At 33.7% G+C, this 15,195-nt stretch overlaps 1 long non-coding RNA gene across 1 annotated transcript in view; it reads left to right on the forward strand.

Annotated features, from left to right (window-relative positions):
• Window positions 1-1,596: 1,596 nt before the first annotated feature.
• LOC141483412 (uncharacterized) overlaps window positions 1,597-15,195 on the forward strand; it is a 64,985-nt gene continuing 51,386 nt past the window's right edge. The window contains exon 1 of the long non-coding RNA XR_012466068.1: window positions 1,597-1,806. This is a non-coding gene — a long non-coding RNA (uncharacterized lncRNA). The remainder of the gene's footprint in view (window positions 1,807-15,195) is intronic.

Below are 15,195 nucleotides of genomic sequence, written 5' to 3' on the forward strand. Positions count from 1 at the left end.
GTAGAGCTGAGCTGATAGGCTCAGTGTCATTCATCTTCTCGGCACGGATACACACACCTTAGGATTGAGCCATCGTTGGGATGCCATTCAGTTATGGAATAAAAGAACCACAAGTGATTCTTTCATTCCCGTATCCAGCGGGGCTACGTGGAAGCAGGCCGGTTTGCAGTGGTTCAGGTAGTGAAAGATGAACAAGGACAGATAACCCGCCAACAGCCAACCTGTCCTTGACAGGACGGCGCCGGCGATGATTGAGGAGATAAAAACCGAATCGCTGATAGAGTTCATGGACACCAAAAAGTGCATATCAGAACTGCTTCGAATATTGGAAAAAACGCTGGCACGAGTATGTAATATCTGAGGAGGGCTACTTTGGAAGGGACATAATAGAAATTGATGAATAAATAAATATTTTTTGAGAAAAATTTAAATTCACCTAATTTTTTTTAACAGACCTCGTATAATAATATATTGTAATAACATCAATCATCACTTTTCGATCTGAAATTGAGTGAGTTTTCCCAAATAATGGGAATCTGGCTCATTCTGAAACAATGTATATTCACTGATTCATCTTTAAGCAACCTGAATTGAAATCATAGATTTCAATATTGGAAATATACTGAAATAATTCAATAAAGCTTCATTCTTTTCCTCTTTTGTGTACTAAAACATTGTATCCTTCCACATCTACTGTGAAGTTTCAATTATACTCAGCATTGCGACTTTTTTTCAATCACATACATAATTATGACAATTCTTGAAATATGTCAGTTAGCTTCACGATGTGGGCAAATATTCGATCACATAACATTCCATCACAGTCATTTCCTCATCCTGACAGTGATGGACTAATGGACCTCACTTTCCAATACACCAATAGACAAGACAAGACAGTGATATAGAAGGCATGATTTTGTTAACTGAATTTAGACTCTTTCAACTGATATCCCTCTGACCTTCAATTCAAATATTCGCTTAACTTATGGCAAACGCTGTTAATATTCTTATTTGAGGTTAGTCCTTCTCACCATTAATTATCAAGACCACAGGAACTCAGAAAAATGGTTTCAGAGAGATCACCAAAATATCCCAGCAGCACATTTTCATTTATTTGTTCGACACAAATTTCTGCCACCCAGTTTGGTCGCTTGTCACATAATCTGCCCTAGATACTTCTCTATTTCCCAAGAAACAGGGTTTGTATTGCTTTTTCTGCTGTGTTATTGCATCGGAAATTTAAACGATTGTGATACAATTAATATACAATCAAAAAGTGGGAATCAATTGGAATTTTCATATTGTTTCAAAGTGTTACGTATGTATATTGTAAATCTTCTAAAACTCGATTATACGTCACAAATACATGTACCCTGCTCAACGAATATTTAGCTTTACATCATTGAAAGACCGAGATCTAGTGTTGGCCGCAAACCAGAACAGTAACCCTATATTGTGAAACGATACCGTTCAGTTTCACACCGTTTTAACATCCCGCGTTCAAAACCGATAAAAAATATCCGTGAAAATCCGTTACTAGAAACCAGTTCTTCAGGTGGTTGTCGCGACGCTTTTTATCTCGCGGCAGATGTCCCGGGAGGCTGCGTCCCTCGGTGGACCAGTTATACAACTTCTGACCACTGTCCACTCTGCGAAGTGATGAGATTATTTCTCCAGCATAAAAAACCTGTTGGAAAAGACCGTTGCCCGAAGTATTCTATAAAGCATACAAAACAGTTTGTTTCTGATGTTTGATGTGAGAAGATAGTTTGTGAAGTTATAATGAAATTTTACTAGAGGTGCAAAGTAAGTTGTAAGATTATTTATTTTAACATTCATCTGTGTTTTCTTCAATTTAATGAAAATTTCAATCAACTTCGAATTCAAAAAATATATGAAGCCCTCATCTGATTGCAAGTACTGATTATTTAACATTTTGGAATGGCTGATATTATAGACTTTCATCAGCGTACCCTTGTGTACAATTCTGAAGGGGTAAATATTCCTAATCCATTTTTCACCAAAAAACTTCTGGGTATTTTGGCATATGACTATGAGCTCCAGCTCAAACCTGAATCGGTGATCATATTTTTCGCGATTGAAAGAAGTGTTAATAAGGTATTCTAATTCAAATATAGGAAAATGTGAATTAATTTTATTGTTTATATTGTAAAAAAAATACTAATTGGATTATTGTAAATGATAACATTGATCTTTGCTTTCATCAAAGGATTTTAGATATTCATTGTCTTACCATCTGCAGTTTTCCAAAGAAACAGCTTCATTCAGGAAAAATGTAACCTTATCAGTAAACGTTGTGTATTCTGGGATCCACAACTTCTGTATTTTCTTATCTGTTCTTGAATCCAAAATACATCATAAATCAGGTTTATAAGGAATGTATTGATTATATTTTGAAATTCTCACTTTTAGTGATTCTATGTAAATTTACTCATATTACGATAGCATTCATACGTTTTTTATTAAATCCCAGCCTTATGAATCTTGTTCAACATGAAAGGGGTATATTTTTAGTAACCCATTCTACACAAGGACTTTTATAACACCCTATATCTAAAACAATTTTGTGAATTTGCGTTGTAATATTTCCAGAAGAATATTCAACATCTATAGAATACAAAAACATATCAGATTCATTATTTGGTATTTTTTGATAAATAGTTATGGAGTATCTTAGATTTCTTGACTTTTTCCAGATATTTTTTTTCAATTCCAGCAAATTCGTCTGTTATCGATATACTGATCGATGATATACCATATCGTGAATTATTCACTATTTTTCAAAATTTTGAATATGTATGATGCTTACTACAATTTTTCAATCACGTATTTTACAAAATAATTCCATATAGGATAGAAATAGACCTATCTGAGTATTTCTTTTCTATATTTATACTCAATGGGTTTCAATAACAAGCTGTTGAAAACTCGGTTGAAAATGAGATACATTTGTTAAACTGGCGTTTTCAAGTAGTTTTCTTCACGTATCCAAAAGTTTTGTGAGCTCAAGGAAAAATAGATATGTTTCTAGAAAAGTATATATTTTTTCTGTTTGGATGAAACAGCTTCTTTTGCGGTTTTTTTTTTCTGAAAAGAGATTAAGGTATGAAGATTACATTTACTCAAAAATGATGAAAGTCTACTCTCCAATAGTTTTCCGGAACCCTTGATAGAGAATTGGGTATTAATCAATATATTGCAAACATATACTACCTATAGATTATCCAAAATCCTCAAAGTATATAAAATTTTTGTAATAACATATTTGACAAGAAATCAAGAAATGATCAATATTTCCATTAGTATAATTGTCACAATTGTCAGGATATTCATCATTCTTTTGAAATTTATACCTTCCAGCTCTTGTTTGATGAATTTACATTTGATAGGGGAAGTTAATTCACCCAAAAATTATTTTAAATGGAATATTGACTGTCTTTACTACGCAAAAAGAAATCTTTATGCTCATCTGTTTTGTTTGCTAAGGAGGACCAATACCAGATGTTTCTGCAAATTTGGTATTTGACTTAGTTCCACAATTGATTCAGTCCAATGATCTTCAGCGTTTCAGCACGTAAGTTAGTAATTTCAATGAAATCTGTTGACCGGTCCAGTTTTCTATTTGGACGACATCCTCATAGATGAACTGCTGATCTTCATGAAGAGATGGAGTTGCAGTCACCTATCGATTGTTGATTTGTTATCCACCTTGGAAGGTTCGAATGAATTTGCATTCATATAACTAACTTCTTATAATTTTGCCTGTAAGAACTACCCTACGAGATGTAATTTGAATTTTCGATCCAATTTTTGAGATGGTACGAAAAACAAGACATATATCTTTGTTTCCCAATGAATATTTTGTATATTTGAATAATCTAACACAAAACATGTCACTTCTGGAATTTATGACCAAAAAAATTCCGAACCAATTTCCAGACCCTTACATAAATTATATTTCTCGCTATTTCCGCCTATTCCATCGGAAAGCAAGCAATAAATCAAGTTTTCTTATTTCTGGCGCCGCGACGCTGCTGAAATTCGATTCTATGATACTGCCTCCTCCATCTACGAGTCGAGAACCGAAGTTGGCTTTCTGAAGATCTGAAATTATACTCACTTCATGCAGTTGTTCACAAACATACCTTGCTTGAATAATTGTATAATTTTTATATCATAACCGTCTGCTACGATTTCAATATGAATTATTGCAAGTAACGAAAGTCGTGAAGAATGCAACAATGTTGCATTCTTCACGACTTGCAACAATGAAATTTCCAGGAGCTACCGAAAGATTTCTATGTGTGAGTTATTGATTTTTGTGGGTGATCAATTGAATGAGAATATTCAACTGAATTACTGAAAACAATATACAGGCTGATTCACGGTGGATGGCACATTAGACGTTTCTGGTGAACTAGACAAAGGATCACTTTGAAAATTTAATGGAGGGCATATTCGGACATTCTCTAGCCAACTAAAATATTTTCGACAATGCGGTGTTGCCGCTTCTATTAGAAAGCAGTAGCAACTTAGATTTTTCAAATGGAACACTCTGTATATAATATTATTTTTGGAATCTCCAACAATTGCCCGACAACTTTTCTTGATATTTCCCTATACCTATCTGTTACTTCTCTCCGTTACTTCAATACAGGGTGGTGAAAAAATACAGTTTTTTCGTTTGCTTGAAAAAGTTGCTGAAATTTGATTATTTTAAATGGAACACCCTGTATATTACTGAAAATTCGGAAAGCTGCTGAAATTTGCTTTCTTTCTATGTATATCATACCTATACCTAACTAGTCAAGTTTCGGACTTATGAACATTTATTTGTGAAAATGTCCCTTCAGAATGGTATTTCCATTCGGTATTTGGTAAGCAGGCCATGATGACTATTTGACAGTAGCGTTGTGACATTCTCCTAATAATATCGACATTTTCGTCACTTCAGAAGTTGCAAATACCTTCAAAACGATGGAACAAAACTATTCAAACGAAGTTCTTATGAATTTGTTTATTATTTTTGGACAGTGTGACAAAATTATCAGCAGAACATGTAGAAAGTTCAATGAAATGTATCCGAATCTACCGCCAATGAACCTCAAGAAATTTATACGAATTCAGAACAATTTCAATGCATTTGGATCAACTTTAAAAGCACCAAGAAACTTGCCTCGACCCGTAACTTTCGAAGACAACCAGAATAATGTCTTAGCATATTTTCACGCATTTCCCGAGTCATCGATAAGAAGTGCTGAAGAAGATTTGGGTATAAAATATTCATCGGTTCAAAGAATCTTGCGAAGACATAAAATGCATGATTATAAATTCACCAAAATTCAAGCAATGAAGCCTCAAGATCCTCAACAGAGAGTAGAATTTTGTGAAATGTTGTTGACACGCATTCAAGAAGATCCACTTTTTTTAAATAAAATTATTTGGACTGATGAATCGAAATTTTCGAGAGAAGGGATTTTCAATAGAAAAAATCGTCATTATTGGTCCAGTGAAAATCCTCACGTCACAAAAGAAGCCGGATTTCAAGAAAAATTTAGTTTTAATGTATTCTGCATGTTGATGGACAACAAATTGAGGTACGTGATATACGAGGAGTCATTAACATCCAGAAGCTACCTGAATATTTTGGAGAATACTGTAGACAGTTTCGTGGATAATCTGCCACTCGAAGATTATCGAAACTGTTGGTACCAACTAGACGGAGCTCCTGCACATTGCACAAGAGAAGTGAGCGCAGAACTGGATAGACTATTTGACGATCGGTGGATGAGGCGCTTGGGACCATGGAATTGGCCAGCGAGATCACCCGATCTTAATCCATTAGATTTTTATTTGTGGGGAATGTTTAAAGAAAAAGTTTACAAAATACCCGTGCGTTCGAAAGATGAATTGTTAGAAAGGATTGCCCAAACATTTGAAGATTTGGATCCCAATGAAATCAGATCTGCCACCACGAAAGCAGTCAACACCCGCATTTTAAAGTGCTTGGAAGTGAACGGCCAGCGATTCGAACATATTTTGAAATATTCCACATGATTGTTTTACTTTTTTATAATTATTCATATCAATATTTCCAATTTCAAGTTTCTTGGTGCTTTTTTAAAGTTTATCCAAACATATTGAAATTGTTCTGAATTCGTATAAATTTCTTGAGGTTCATTGGCGGTAGATTCGGATACATTTCATTGAACTTTCTACATGTTCTGCTGATAATTTTGTCACACTGTCCAAAAATAATAAACAAATTCATAAGAACTTCGTTTGAATAGTTTTGTTCCATCGTTTTGAAGGTATTTGCAACTTCTGAAGTGACGAAAATGTCGATATTATTAGGAGAATGTCACAACGCTACTGTCAAATAGTAATCATGGCCTGCTTACCAAATACCGAATGGAAATACCATTCTGAAGGGACATTTTCACAAATAAATGTTCATAAGTCCGAAACTTGACTAGTTAGGTAAAGGTATGATATACATAGAAAGAAAGCCAATTTCAGCAGCTTTCCGAATTTTCAATAATATACAGGGTGTTCCATTCAAAATAATCAAATTTCAGCAACTTTTTCAAGCAAACGAAAATACTGTATTTTTTACCACCCTGTATTGAAGTAACGGAGATTAGGCTGACGTGTGGGAAGTGTCCAAGTATCACCTAACTCCAAACCAAATTTCGATATCATAGTACTTCTTAACTAAAAGATATCGGCATTTTTAGAAGTCATGATTTTCGAAGAAAAAAATTGAAATTAATTTTTATTTCGAAAATGGTAACAGATAGGTATAGGGAAATATCAAGAAAAGTTGTCGGGCAATTGTTGGAGATTCCAAAAATAATATTATATACAGAGTGTTCCATTTGAAAAATCTAAGTTGCTACTGCTTTCTAATAGAAGCGGCAACACCGCATTGTCGAAAATATTTCAGTTGGGTAGAGAATGTCCGAATATGCCCTCCATTAAATTTTCAAAGTGATCCGTTGTCTGGTTCACCAGAAACGTCTAATGTGCCATCCACCGTGAATCAGCCTGTATACAGAGTTCTCTCAGAAATGTTATGTTTGAAGGTGGTTGACAATGTTTCGTGGTGTATTTCATCAGTTCGGACTTCCATTGTCTAATATAATTTAAATTGATTTGAAATCCCTCAAAAAAAAGAAAAGATTAACCGAAAATAACAATTTTATTGAAACAAAAAACTGAAATTACAAAGAACATACAAGCTACAACCAGAAAATGAAAAATTGAAATATCAATAAAAGCTGAAAATTAAAATATATTATTAAAAAAATGGAAAATAAAAATAAAAATTGAAAAATTTAAAAGATTCCAAACCAAGTTACGTCACTAGTGACGTTACGTCAAGTTACGTTACTAGTGACGTAACTTGGTTTGACGTAAAAAATATTTTTTAATTTTCAGCTTTTATTAATATTTCAATTTTTTATTTTCTGGTTGTAGTTTATATCTTATTTCCTTGTAACTTAAGTTTTTGTTTTAATAAAATTGTTATTTTCGGTTCATCTTTTTATTTTTTTCAGGGATTTCAAATCAATTTATATTATATTAGACAATGGAAGTCCGAACTGTAAAAATGTTATACTTGTCATTTTCATACGAAGAGATTTGACATTTTTTCCTAATTTCCTAACGTACTCATAAATACATATCTGAAGTTTCATAGATCGGTCGATGTAACAGTAATGTTTAGGGAACCGATAATTGAACAAAAATGCGGTATTTTTCCGCCCATACAGAATACATAGTAATGAAGAGCAACACTTTATTATACCGTGACTTTTTTCCCGTAATATCGATTGCATTCTGAAAATACAGGATTTTTTTGGGATCTCGACTATCTTTTGATCTATAAAATATCCACAAAGAGTCGAAATTTTATTAAGGAGGTAGAGGTTTTGAATTTAACCGTGATTTTAGGAAAAAATCAAGATTTCGAAAAGAAAATTCGAGTAATAATATTGAAAAGTGTTTTCTACAGTTTCGTTTGAAACAAAATATGAGCGGAGCTTTTCACTGTTGCTCAAAAATTCAGGATATGTATCCCTCACATTGACGAAAATTTCGTAAAAAAAATTTGTACAAGAATATTGAGCTGAATTTTTGCGAAAAATATTGAATGGTCGTGGATCTCTCACAATACACAAAAATGTTATGTGAAGGTAATTCACAAAATCATTAATGATGTTGATTTGAAAAATTCTGCACATAAAAACTACAAAAGGTCCAAAACTATCAATTATTTTCAAGCATTCAAGAGTTTCAGAGCAAACAATAAACGTAAGATCACAAACGCATATGCCCCCTATGTGCAAGAAATGGAAAGACAGATCACAGGCAATCCAAAAGGATTTTGGAATTTTATCAATTGCAATATAATGACTCTACTCTTGATTCTTCTCAGTCAATTGTGGATAGGTTTGCGGAGATTTTCTCTAGTGTACTTGAACTCTAAGTATAATAATACCGAATTTAGATTTGATCCAGTGAATAACCTGAATAAGAGCTTCTAAAAAACTCAAAGACAAATTTACAGCTGGGGTGGACAACTTACCAAGTTTCATTCTTTAGGATTGTATTTTTGCGTTGGTAGAACCACTTTCACAGATCCTCGATTTAATTGTCACTTCTGAAAGTTATCCAGAGATATGGAAAGGAACAGAAATATGTCCCGTATTCAAATCTGGTGACCGATCATTCGTACTCAGTCAGTGGTTATATTATGCAATTTTGGAAAAGTCTTTGAAAGCATTATTTATGATCAAATATATATTATTAGAATTATAATAACACCAAATCAGCATGGATTCATATCCAAAAGATCTACCGTAACAAACCTGGCGAGTATAACTAAATATATTTCTTGTAATCTCGATTCGACAGAACAAGTTGATGTCACCTATACTGAAATAAAAAAGCCTTCGATCAGATTGGCCCCTCTTTACTTTTGAAAAAACTTCAGAGATTCGGATTCCTCAAATCTTGTCTGTCAGATCGCATTTAGTTTGTCGATAATGGGGGGTACAGTCGAACTATTATATTTCTACTTCTGGGGTGCCGTAGGGGTCTAATCTGAGGCCACTCCCATTCCTGAATTTCATAAATGACATTTCGGTAAGGATCACATGCCCTCATTTACTTTCCGCAGATGACTTGAAGATTTATTCAGTAATTAAGTTTATAGACGACTGCTATCATTCACAGGACTCGCTCAATGAAGTTCAGATCTGTTGTAGTGAAAACAGACTTCAGCTGAATGAAGATAAATGCAAAAACTACTGTCTTTATACAGAAAACTTCATCTAGTAATTTTAGAATATTCCATAAACGGTGACACGTTTAAAGATTTAGGGGTCGTATTTGATCTGTTGAAAATCTGTTTAAAACCTGATTTTTCTTTAACCTGGAACGATAACCCTCAGAAGTCGAAACTTGTGTGAGCTAAGGATTAACGAGATCTTGCTTTTAAAAGTGTGATTCCTAACAGAGATCGAAGGCTCACATTTGATACTCGTATAACTCACATTGTATCGTCAGCGTTGAAGCTATTGGGATATTTCTCCAGAAACTGGGGTAACTTTTCAAATGGTAATATGCTCAAATTATTGTATTTCACTTTCATAAGAAGTAAGGTAGGTTATGCATCGTTAATTTGGTATCCATTGTGTGTGAGTTGTTCAATAAAGTGTCCGACCTGTGCGATATACATCACGACAGTGAACAGTTTTTTTAGGAACTATTGAAAATTTAATGTGATAATTGTTCTCCATTGTTTTTTGGAATCTGTGAATTTTTTTTTATTCATATATACTCTCTAATTATTTGTATTTTCTCTATTTGTGGGTGTAAACCTGTTTAGAATAAACATATTATTATTAAAATGGTTAAAGCTTTCGCGGCTTCCTAAGAAAGAAACTCCAAAAATCGACGGCCTCCAATCCTGAAAAATATTGATACTTATTACATGAAAAAAAATTGACAAAAAATTTCAATTAAAAAAACTCTACCATCTTCTTTTTCATCCACAGTACCCCAATCATAGCATCTTGATAATTCACAAAGCAATACAATCGCCTTACATTCTCCATATTCTCTGGACTCATCTCCGGCAATATCTTATCTACCCTCAACTGCTCAGAAGTGTATATCTGCACCCCACAATTTCGCCATAATTGGAAAGGGGTGCCCTTCATCTTACCATTTATTCCGACTGATTATGGCCTCAAGCGTCCCCTTACATATGATTCATCTGTTAATAACTGTTAGTAGTTACTTGACTTAGAATTCGAGAGTCTCACAGACATTTCACTTGAGAGAATCTGAAACTTTCGTTATGGAATTTCAGTGGTTTCTCCGCTAGTGTTTACCCACGCAATTAATAACGCAGGAGAAGAGCGATCGCATTGAGACCGTATTATTTGGTATGATGAAGATAATTTCATGGAACTATCTAGAATAATTTTTCGATGTCCTCCAACTTAAAACAATTCAAAATGTTGTTCTCTACCTTGCTTTTGCGAATACAGTAGAATTCATATACAAGGACTTCGCTTTTAATGACTAACCGTTTTTAGCGACGATAATGTTTACTCAACTTGAGTTTCATACTTAGGTATTGAGAAAATATAACCATTTTGAGCGATACCGGTTCAAGCGACCAACTGCTTTTAGCGACCATTTTTGATGACTGTTAAAACGTCGCGCGATGTTTTGTATACACAACCTACGCACTAATACCATTACAATTGAAGAAAAAATATTGTTTTTCCGTTAACCAGCTGTCGCACCCCTACGAACGATAACCCTCAGAAGTCGAAACTTGTGCGAGCTGAAGACTAACGAGATATTACCTTTTAACGTACTTTCCGTGATTTCTAACACGGGTTGGACGATAGCAAGTGAAAATCGATCGTTCAGTCTGCGGCTTGAACCACCGACGAACACGGCGGTCCGTCGAACAGACGGGCAATATTAGGTACACCGATTAGAAGCCGGTTAATCGATTGCAGCCCTCGCAAAGGAGTTTGGCGTTCTACATTATACACAATTAAGAAGAATAAAGATTGAACCGCTGTTTAATGCCATTGTTTTGAAATTCAAAAGTATAACGACATAAGGCATTATTACAGTGGTTCAAGCTTCAGCTTGACCGGGAAATACTCGTTAATGCACCTCTGCTACAAGAGAAAGCAATTTTGCAATTTTGCTGGACAGTCAGACATGCAAAATTTCACATGTTCCATGAGTTGAATAAACCGTTTTAAAGTAAGACACAACATCGTCAGTGGTAAGATTGCTGGCGAGTCTTTCTCAGTTCAACAGAGTGATGTAATCGATAGGTTAGAAAAAGATGTTAAATGAAAACTGTCCAGCACATTCCCATATTGCAGACTAGAAAAGCATAACCCTGATGTTTTTGCAAACACGACATCATTGTTTCAACCCATGGATCAAGGGATTATTCGGGCTTTAAGAGCACATTTTCATAAAAACCTTGTCCTGAAAATGATCCAGTTTCTAGATGGCTGCGAAAGCAATAATGTGGAGCACCCAAAGATCACTGGTCTTGATGCTAATCTAATGATTCAAGATGCCTGGAATGAACTCAAGCAAGAGACAATTATTAACGTTACAAACACGCTGGTTTTATGCGAAGCAAAGTAGCATATTTTCAAACGCACATGATTTTAACGAAGAAGACGACGTGCCGCTGAGCATTTGGGTGAGTGCTATTCATAGGCATAAGTTACCCTTAACAATCGAGGAATTTGAACAATACACCTATGTCGATGATGTCAAATGATATCAATCCGAACAGCTCAATAAAAGACTAATGAACTGAATTAAACCACGCCGTCCATGCCATACAAAGAAACCGCCAACTTTTGGTAACTATATAGTTTTTATGCCATTCGAATTGACTTGTATATACTACACTTAAGAAATAATCTTGCCGTTTTGTGGTCGACTGGTTAGTACGACATAGTATAGTCGGTCCCTTGAAGGTCATTATATCCGGATTCTATTGTATTAACTAATGTAATGTTTTAAACTCATAACTCAAGAAAAACCAACAAAACGAAATCGAGGGTGATAACGAAACAAATTAGAGGCCAACATTTTTTTTGCAGCCAGTGCATGCATTGCCATTCAGCTAAAATTTTACAATGGGGAATGTTCCTCAATTTGGGTTATTAGCGCAAATGCAAGTACGAACAAAATAAAGTTGAGTTTAATTCATGAGTTTTTCAAATTCACTTCAAAAAGTATTCAAATTGATGTTTCAAATGTTGGGTTTTAATTTTAAAGGGATTTGTTTCTAATTCACATATTGGCAACAGCACTTATATCAAGTTGAAACAATTTATACGTACCTAAATATTCACTTTAAAAAAGGAAAATTATCTTTATAAATCAACAATTAAGGCAAAATATAAATTATAGTTCAATACCACCTCCACAAGCCACATAAACAACAGTTGTTTTGTTATTTATTTATATAGAGGAAGATAGGTTAGGCGCACAAAATGTCATATGTCACAGAATGTCTCGGAACTCGGAACATAAGTAAATAGAACAGCACGTCTCTGAAATATCTCATACAGGTAACAGATTCATTGTCCTTTATTAGCTATAACCGATGTTGCCAAATGGTGAAATAAAAACGAATCCCTTTAAATGTTGAATGCATCATTTCATTCCTCTTTTTTGGGTATTTAAATAATTAAAAAAAAAAGCTTGAAATGGTAAATTCAAAATGGGTTGTTTTAGAGCTGTTTTATGAAAACTACTTGATTTTCGTCAGGAGGAACATTCCCCATTGATAGATTTTTTTTGAGTGTTGGCACAGAACTCAAAAATATGTAGTGCCCTAATTTGTTCCGAACCTGGTTTTGGTTTCATTTTGTTAGTTAATTTCGTGTATGTATAAAAATATTTTTTGAAAATAAGGTTTCTTGGAGAATATTACAAGTTCGAACTTTCATAGTTTAATATGATGTTGACAGATATCAAGTTCATGGAAAAACATATCGAATAAAAATCATATTTCGAAATTATTGAAAGTACTAGAAATTATGGGACCGATATATGCGGTTGAGATAAAACATAGGTAATTTGAAAAAAACATTGTAAGCTAATTTGAGAAGAAAACAAATTATTGTGAGCTGAAATGAAAATAAATTTGAATAATTGTAGTAATAAAAAAGAATCACGATGTTACGAAAGTTCGTCATCAGTCATCTGCTGAAACTACTGACAATCGAAACATGAGGTAACTCGGTTTGAAATATTTTTATTATATTTATATATTTGAATATTTTTGCATATCATTATCTTTCATTGGATTTCTATTTAATTTTTTTTATTGTTTGTATATGATTTACACTTCACTTATTGTTGAACCCATTAATAATTCGTTTTTATTTAACCCAAGGAAATTTGTTTCTTTTGCAAATTAGCACTGTCACAATTTTTTTAATAATTTCTGTTTTAACTTCCTGAAGCGAATATTTCGAATCAATTATTTTCTATGTATTCAAACATTTCAATTATTTGACTCATTTTCATTTTATTTGTTCTTTCGTAGATTTCGAATCTGTATATACTGTTTCAAGCAGTGAAACTTGTCCAAACTTGTAAAATTCATCAAAATTTGTTTTAATTATTTTCATTTCGAAGTTTCTAGTAAGCTCCTGGCATTCTTATTATTGATTTTTTAATTTTCGCCGCAGATTTGTACTATAAGGCTAGTTTTGGGTTCGAACATTTTGTTGTTCTTATATACCTATGTATTTGTCATGGTTTCAAGATATTTTTCCTTCGATACCAGGTTAGCTGGTATCAATGAGCCAAGGCATCACACTCATACGATTCAGTTCTTATTATTATTATCTATTAAACCAATCTTAATGAAACTTGCACTGTTCCCTGAAGTGAAGTAGATATGAGCCATTGATAAAAAATGATCAAAATCCGAATAATATCGAAGAAATGCATGGACAAACATGTAGATACTTTCGAACTACATATACGATATATTTGTTTGGATGCCTTAATAAATTATTACAAGTGGACATTTTCTACATACATTTCGAATGGATAGCCTTCTTAATTTCAAACCGATTCCGCAGAAAATGCGGGTGGATTGTATAGAAATCCCCACCGATTGCTAGTACCCATGTAACCACTTGTACACCGATGTTTTCTTAATTGCACACATCTAGCTTGCATATATGTCTAGATTGTATATACAAAAAGAAAAATCCCACAAAGAGAGGAATACATGATATAAATTAGCCTACTGCAGACTTCTTCAACTTCGTAGGCTAGATTAGGTAAGGTTATAGGTTAGGTTGATTTTTGATAAGAAACTTCTCTCTTAAACTTCATAGGCTAGGGTTGGTTATAGGTTAAATTGATTAATTGAAGGATACGGATATTTGTCGCTTGCTGTATATAGCACTGTTTCCTTTTCCACAACCATTTGAAAAAAATCCTGGCTTTGGTCAAGAAATTCTTGTGTCAATCCTTCCAACAACGATTAGGCGCTTTCATTGTGACACAAGGAACATCTTTTGAAAAATATTTTCCCAAGCATGAGCCCTATCCAGGTGCTTCCAGATTTTTCACGTTTGTGACTGTTAAAAAATAGTAACAACTCGTCAAATACCTGTTTACAAATCAATGGTACAACCACACTTTGAGTACTATGCCTCTATTCTGTCTTCCTTTAACTTGAATAAAATGTTTCAGTTACAGAAACTTTAGAATATCTAGGGCCTAAGGCCTAGGGTAATGAGAGCAATTTTGCAATGTGAAACGTTTATTTCCATAACTAGTCTGTTATCCACGATACACTGACTTTCAGCCACAATGGAACTATTTAGAGAACCCAGAATAATAATGATTACAACAATAATTACATTAAAATTTTTTTTTACAGAAAAGTTCTTGCAGATGCTTCTCGTTCATCCTGCAGTAGAGCATTGCTGAAATATAATGTTTGGAATTCCAGTTTATCATAAAAATCATGTTATAAAAATGTAGAAGGCAGTTTGCTACTTCAAGTTGCCATAATAAAATGTTCAAGTACCCAATATTTTATGATATAACTCAACTTCTCATTCAACTCCATTC

The sequence above is a fragment of the Leptinotarsa decemlineata genome, unplaced genomic scaffold, assembly GCF_025532065.1.
Source record: "Leptinotarsa decemlineata unplaced genomic scaffold, Ldec_3_MD MMD2_tig00003348_RagTag_RagTag, whole genome shotgun sequence".
NCBI classification, from domain to species: Eukaryota; Metazoa; Arthropoda; class Insecta; order Coleoptera; family Chrysomelidae; genus Leptinotarsa; species Leptinotarsa decemlineata.